Source organism: Lactuca serriola, chromosome 9 (assembly GCF_051521515.1).
Source record: "Lactuca serriola cultivar US96UC23 chromosome 9, Lser_US96UC23_V15, whole genome shotgun sequence".
In the NCBI taxonomy this organism is placed as follows: Eukaryota; Viridiplantae; Streptophyta; class Magnoliopsida; order Asterales; family Asteraceae; genus Lactuca; species Lactuca serriola.
In genome coordinates, this window is record NC_136416.1 from 218917547 (window position 1) to 218926146 (window position 8600).

Sequence of the window (8600 nt, forward strand, 5' to 3'; positions counted from 1 at the left end):
CTTAATTGAAAATAATTCATTTTTCGAAAGATTCACAATATAAATCTGTATTAAAATTTCAAAAAAAATTTGTTTTTTTACATCACTATTAATATATATTTAAAGAGTGTCAAAAAACATGAATTTTAAAATATTTTAATTTTTTTCGATAAAAAATAAATATTAACATTTAAAAAAAATGAAATAGATTCTTTGACACACCTGTTAGAAAATATTGATGACATCAGTTTTGAAAAATGAAGAGTGGATTAAGAGTGTTCGAGTTCTCGTAAATCCTTAAGTTATCAAAATAACTCACCTCTCTCTCTCTCTCTCTCTCTATATATATATATATATATATATATATATATATATATATATATATATATATATATATATATATATATATATATATATAGGTTCAAGTATTCTAACTAATTATTGTGCGGATATTGTATGCTATGAGAATTACTAAGAGAATAATTATTTAACAATGCGAATACATTCAACCTTACAAAATATCGTCATTTTCATGCATTCTCGCTAATTATTATTTATTTTTATTCTCACACATCGTTTTTCACTTATTTTCATTCTGGCAGAATACGACCCAACAAACATTCTGACAGAAATGAGAATAATAATAATAGGTGTATAATAACCTTATAGACGATTTAATTAGTGACAATGTATGTTAATGACAATAGTTATGTAAGATTGAACGTATTGGCATTGCTAAACAACTTATTCTCTTAGGGGCTGTTTGTTTTTTTTTGTGAAGAGCTGCGCAACCACTTTTGTCTGCGCCGCGCAGACAATGCGCAGACATATGCCCTCGCAGAGTGTTTGTTTTTTGAAAGTGTGCAGACCAAAAAACGTCTGCGCGAGGTCTTCCTGGCGCAGACATGGGCCACTGTCTCCAAAGGTCTTCAGACCTCATTTTAACCAAAAAAAAAGACCACCCGTTTTTTTTCTTTCTCTTTTTGTTGAAAATGCATTTTTAATCTTTATGACATGAAATTAAGTTTGAAAAATTAATTTATTTCAACAGTTGCAGACGTTAAAAACAAACAGTCTTCTTATTGCAGACTGCAGACATTTGGTCCACCTCTTCTGCCGCAGAGGCTTGCAGATGTGGTCCGCAGACTGCAGACATTTTGACTTCAAAAAAACAAACAACACCTTAGTAATTTTCATAGCGTACGATATCTGCACTAGGCATGAGCAAACGGACCGAATCGGCCGGAACCGGCCCGGCCCGGGAACTGGCTTCGGCCAAACAAGAACCGAACCGGCGTAGTAGTTCTACCGGTTCAAGTTCCGGGTCCGGTTTTTTGCTGGGTTTTCGATTTTGGAACCGGTCTTATTTGACACGCTTTATTGCGGAGCTTGTAACTCATTTAATTTTTAACCAAATCAAGCGTTTTTATAGTCTAAACTTAGCTACAAAACCTAAACTAAGTGTAGGAAAAAGATCTAGGTCAAAAAACCTTAAATTGAGTGAGTTATGCACATCTTAACAACAAAGTCAGATTTTGTTTAATTGTTAAAACATCAAAAAAATTCTGATTTGACACCCTTCCTTGCGGGACTTGTAACTCATTCAATTTTTAACCAAATCAAACATTTTTATAGTCTAATTTTAACTAAAAATCCTAATCTACATGTAGGAAAAAGATTCAGGTCAAAACAAGTTAAATTTAGTTAGTTATGCATATTTGAACAACAAAGTCAGATTACATTTAATTGCTGAAACATAAACAAAATTCTGATTTGACATCCTTCCTTGCGGGGCTTGTAATTCATTCAGTTTTTAACCAAATGTAACGACGTAAATTTTCGAAACAATATTTTTCATTTTTCAACAATATAAAAACTCTTTCAATATTTTTAAATCTCATGTTCAACAATTGTCATCAAGCAAAACATGTCCCAAGATCACAAATAAAATCCTTTATCTGTGTGTATGGATCATGCCGGCGCCTTCCTGCAATCATCACTAGTACCTGAAACACATAACACTGTAAGCATAAATGCATAGTGAGTTTCCCCAAAATACCACATACAACACATATTAGCCACTCGAGGCTATAACTCTGTATGTCTCTCAGGTCAATGTGTCTCAGTGGGACCCTCCAGTCCCATAACTCTGTGGACCCTCTTGTCCTAACTCTGTGGACCTTTCGGTCCTAACTCTGTAAACTCTGAATCACACATAGAATAGAATCACATGGATATCACATCATATAAATAGCATACAACATACTCTGTCACATAACTCTAATTACCACTCTAGGTAAAGTATAGTGAGAAAACTCACCTCGGGTAACTCGGTAAATCTCGAACTCGGTAATAATGGTCTAGCCTCCGCCTAATCACATGGAATAATTACATTAATCAATACAACTCACAAAGGCTAGACTAATCCCTCTCTAAGTTCTATCAGAAGGGTAAAAGACCATTTTACCCCTCTTATGGCTCAAAGATCCAATCATTGACTAAACCCTAAAAGTCAACAAAAGTCAACCCTCTGGGTTACGCTGCGCGTACCAAATCTATATGTTGGGCGTACCTGGCGACTTCATAGAATCGGGGAACGCAACCCCCTACGCTGCGCGTATTGGGATGACGCCCCGCGTAACTCCCAGCTTCATACTCCTTTTGATTTTGGGTCTTAAACGGTTAAGACACACGTCTAACTTCCAGATCTGACTGTCCCTAAGCCTCTTATTCCATAAAGTCGGTGACTTTAAGCGTTTGCATGGCTGTAAAAGTCACCAACACCCAAATCACTCTATTTCCAACATTTTAAAGCCCATGACTCAAGCATGGTCGGCTCTTAGTGACCAAGAATGGATTTTTGTGACATAGCAACCCCTAATGAGCTAACATGGGACATATCTCGGGTTCTAGTAGCTCATCAACACATAAAGTTATCAACTTGTGGGACAAAAACACTAAAACATCACCAAACAAAACACGACAGAAAAGAGAGAAAGCTTGGAGCTTTTTACCTCCAAAAGACGTCTTCCCCACTGCTAAACTCGGATCCAAAAGCTTGAGCTCTAACTCCTCTTCTTCCCAAAGCTTTCTCTTCACTCAAAAGTCCAAGACTGCACCAACAAGCTCTCCAAGTCACTCTCTTGCTATATGAACGAGATCTAGGGTTTTAGGGGTTAAGTCTCTAGAAATGGTGGCCAGAAAAGAGGCCATAATGGTCTTTAAATAGGTGGCTCTCAAAAGATTAGGGTTTCATGTTTGGGCTAGGTACGTCCCGATACACATTGGTACACCCCGCGTACCGGGCAATCCTCTGCGATAAATAAGCGCACGAATACGCTGAGCGTACACCCCAGTACGCTTCGCATACCTGTCATCCTCTCTTTTCCTTTAGGGACCAAAAATTTACAATCGCCGAACGATTAGGGTATCATGAAGCATACCTGATTTGGGATGTTACAATTCTCCCCCACTAGAACTAGACTTCGCCCTCGAAGTCTCATGCCGCGAACAGCTCCGAATGCTGCTCCTGTGTCTCCGACTCCGGCTCCCAAGTTAGCTCGGACCCTCTCTGATGTTGCCACTGTACCTGAACCATGGGCACCTCCTTGTTCCTCAGAACCTTGATGCTCCGATCCACAATTGCGACTGGCCTCTCAACGTAATTCAGGTTTGCATCTATCTGGATATCCTCCAGTGGCACTACTGTCGTCTCATCGGCTATACACTTCCTCAACTGAGACACGTTGAAGGTATCATGAATCTGACTCAACTCAACAGGTAGCTCTAAACGATATGCTACCCTACCTACCCTCACAATCACCTTGAATGGACCAATGTACCAGGGCCCCAACTTGCTCTTCTTCCTGAATCGGATCACTATTTTCCAAGGAGATACCTTTAGGAGCACAAAATCTCCAACCTGAAACTCGAGCTCGGATCGTCGCCTATCCGCATAACTCTTCTTGCGACTCTGAGCTGTCAACAACCTCTGTCTGACCTGCTATATCTGCTCTGTCGTCTGAAGCACTATCTCAGTGCTGCCCATCAATCGCTGCCCTACCTCTCCCCAGCAGATGGGGGTCCAACATCTCCTCCCATACAACAAATCGAGGGGAGGCATACCAATGCTCGAATGGTGGCTATTGTTATAGGAAAACTCAGCCAACGACAAGTACGTGTCCCAACTTCCTCCGAAGTCCAACACACATGCTCGGAGCATTTCCTCTAGTGTTTGAATCGTCTTCTCACTCTGTCCGTCCGTCTGTGGGTGGTAAGCGGTACTGAAATGCAGCCTCGTGCCCAACTCCTCATGTAACTTCTTCCAGAATCTAGAAGTGAAACGTACATCTCGATCTGACACAATAGAGATCGACACTCCATGTCGCGATACCACCTCTCTCACATACAACTCTGCCAACCTCTCAGTGGAAGAGCTCTCACTGATAGCAAGAAAATGAGCGCTTTTCGTCAGCCGGTCGACGATCACCCAAATTGCATCGACACCCCTCGTGGTCCTCGGCAATTTGGTGATAAAATCCATAGAAATTTGTTCCCACTTCCACTGGGGAATCTCAAGTGGCTGCAACTTGCCATGCAGACACTCTCTTTTGCGGTTCTCCGGTCTCACGGCCTCTGCCTGGGCCCCTCGAATGGTATCCAACACCAGAGTGATCACCGTCAACCTCATACAAACGTCTCGTATCGAGGCACTCTCCGCCCTACGACTCAGGGCATCGGCTACCACGTTAGCCTTGCCCCGGTGGTACAGGATCTCACAATCATAATCCTTTACCACATCTAACCATATCCTCTGGCGCATATTTAGGTTGGGCTGATCGATCAAATACTACAAGCTCTTGTGGTCCGTGTATATGGTACACCGAACCCCATACAAATAGTGATGCCAGATCTTGAGGGCGAACACCACGACCCCCAACTCCAAATCGTGGGTGGGATATCTTACCTCGTGAGGCTTCTGCTACATCGATGCATACGCTATCACATGCCCTCTCTGCATAAGCACCGCACCCAAACCCGATATCGATGTGTCACAATACACCACAAAATCCTCTATCCCCTCCGGAAGGGCTGACACTGGGGCCTCGCATAATCTCTGGCGAAGAGTCTCAAATAAGGCTTGCTGCTCTGGACCCCATCTGAAAGCGACGTCCTTTCGGGTCAAACTGGTGAGAGGAACGACAATCTTGGAGAAATCCCTGATAAATCTTTGATAATAGCCGGCCAACCCCAGAAAACTCCTAATCTCGTTGGGGGATCTCGGCACCTCCCAACTCATCACCGCCTTAATCTTGTCCGGGTCGACCAATATCCCATTTTGATTAACAAGATGCCCCAAGAACTGGACCTCTTGTAACCAGAAATCAGACTTGGAGAATTTGGCGTAAAGCCTCTCCGATCTCAAAACTCCGAGAATCTCTCAAATGCTCCTCATGTTGCTCTTCGGATCTCGAGTACACCAATATATAGTCGATAAACACGATCACCGATCGATCGAACATCGGCCTGTACACCCGGTTCATGAGATCCATGAACGCTGCCGGTGCGTTGGTGAGCCCAAAGGGCATCACCATGAACTTGTAATGCCCATAACGAGTCCTGAACGCCGTCTTCTCGATATCCTCGTCACGCACTCTCATCTGATGATATCCAGACCTCAAATCGATCTTGGAGAGCCAAGACGCTCCCTGCAACTAATCGAACAAATTATCGATCCTCGGTAAGGGGTAACGGTTCTTGACCGTCAACTTTTTCAACTCCCGATAATCAATGCACATCTGGTGTGAACCATCCTTTTTCTTGACAAAAAGGATCGGCGCTCCCCACGGCGAACTACTCGGCCGAATAAACCTTTTTCCCAGCAGCTCCTGAAGCTTCGAGGATAACTCCTGCATCTCTGGTGGCACAAGGCGATAAGGTGCCTTGGCAATAAGCGCCACTCCCAGAACTAAATCGATACGAAACTCCACCTGCCTCTCAGGAGGCACACCCGGTAACTCCTCGGGAAAGACGTCCGGGAACTCTCGCACTATCGGTACATCACCAACCAAACTCGACCTCTCTGCGGTCACTCGTGTGTCCATCACATAGGTCACAAACCCACTACATCCCTGCTGTAGACTCTGCCTCGCTCTAGCATCCGAACAAAATGTTGAACCAGTACGGTTACCCTCGTCGTACACTGTAAGCACTCCCCCACTAGGGTCTCGTATGGTCACCAGCTGTCGCTCGCAATCGATGGCCGCTCTGAATTTGCTCAACCAATCCATGCCCACGATGACACAGACATCCCCCATCGCAATTGAGACCAGATCTATCGGGAACTCAACACCGAAGATCTCTAGTACACATCCTCGAATCACCTCAGTGGCATATACCGCTCGCTCGTCAGCTATGGAAACTCGAAAGGGCTGACTTAACTCCTCTCGACAGATACTGATGTGCTGAATAAATGCTAAAGACACGAAAGATCGACTCGCACCCGAGTCAAATAACACCAAAGTAGGTACAGAACTCACAAGAAAAGTACCTACACATATCATAATATAAGTACAATATCTCAAACTCAAAATAAATAGATGAAAGAATACATACCAGCCATAACATCGGGCACTGCGCGGACCTCCTCCACTGTCAATTGGAAGGTCTCCCGCGAGCCTTTGGCGCCTCGGCCTTCACTGGTCGACTCTCCGTAGCTCGTACGACAACAGGGGCAGATCCCTACGGTGCTCCATGTGCCAACCCCCACAGCTGTGGACACTCGGCCTTCCGATGGCCAGTCTAGTTACAGTAGAAGCACACTGCAAATCCCTTAGGGAAATCCTTAGCCATGTGCCCCTCCTTGCCACACTTGTAGCAAGACCCTGCTCGACAAATCCCCTCGTGGCTCTTGCCGCACTTGCCATAAGTGCGGCCCTTTTGGTTCCCTGTTCTCGAATCGGTGGGCTTTGCCCGCTTGGCTGCCGGTTGAGACTGTGCCGGTCGCCGATCCCTCCCCTGAGACTCCGCCTCATCCCTGGCCTGAGTCTCGAGCTCAATCTCCCTCTTCCGAGCATTTGCCTGGAGCTAGGTGAATGTCTGGTACGTCGAGTTCGCCACGAACTCGCGAATGTCTCTCCTCAGTATGCTCAGATATCAACTTATGCATGCTTGCTCAGAAGACACATGCTCAGGGCAAAACATCGCCCTCTCGTGAAACATCCTGGTAATCGTAGTAACTCACTCAGTACCCTGCTTGAGGGTCAAGAACTCCTGGGCCAACCGTTCCCTTTCCACTGGGGGAACGTACTCATCTCGAAACATAGCGGTGAACCTCTCCTAAGTCACCGCGACAAGCTCTGCAGAAGTGAAGTGCACTGTCACAAACTTCCACCAGTCCTTCGCTCCCAAGAGAAGCTGGTTCAGCGCGAACCGTACCCTCAGATGCTCCGGACATGAACATGTGTAGAAGCACCCCTTAATTTCAGAGATCCAACTCATCGCAACTATCGGATCCTGAGTCCCATCAAACTCTGGTGGCTTCATGTTGTTGAACTCTCAGAACAGCAACGAGTCACCCCCTACGGTCTGACAGCAGCGACGGCTGCGGTTGCCGCAACATAAGCAGCATCAGTAAGAGCAGCGTATCGCTCATCAGAAGTCTCGATCAGCGTGGTCTTGATAGACCCAAACATCTCCTGTATCTCAGCTCGGATGGCCGTATCCACCTCCTCATGAATCAACCCGCGGATCTCCTCATCACTGACACCGCTGCTCTCAAGTGTGTGGCGTGTCCCAACCATGATGCCTCTGAAATACAACATAAAAATATCAGAGACTCGCTCGAGTGTACTCACACTCGATAACTCAACCCTACTTGCTCCCTAGTACCCTAAGGATTCTTACTTGGACTACACACTGATCCGATGTCTTCAGTAGTTCGGGCCCTATACTACCGTCCACACCGCATCAGTATTCACCCCAAGTCCTCCTCCTAGGATCCCAGATCACAAGTGCTCTAATCTTTCTATGCACATGCTACTCTCCAGCAGACCTCTCGTAATCTTTTTGCTGCTACCTACTCACTCTTAGGCATCTCACAGCAGCAGTAATCTCCTAGGCTAAGGCATCACAAATCAGGCCACTCTAGTCCTAATATGAGTACCTAGCCTACTCTAGCATGCATAACATATCACATCGTATCTCATAACATATAATGTAAGGGTATTTTGGGAAATCACCGTTCGGGCGCTAGCTGACTGTACACACTGCTCTGTTCTGTTCGTTTCAAAACCTTTTACTCTTTTAGAAAAATTGGTTTATTGTGAAAAAAATTTCAAATCCTCAGTTTGAGTTCAGATATGCCTGAAGGTGCATCCGAATCCCTCAAACCAAGGCTCTGATACCAACTTGTAACGACGTAAATTTTCAAAACAATTTTTCATTTTTCAACAATATAAAAACTCATTCAATATTTTCAAATCTCATGTTCAACAATATTCATCAAACAAAACATGTCCCAAGATCACAAATCAAATCCTCTGTCTGTGTGTACGGATCATGCTGACGCCTTCCCACGATCGTCACTAGTACCTGAATCACATAACACATAACACTGTAAG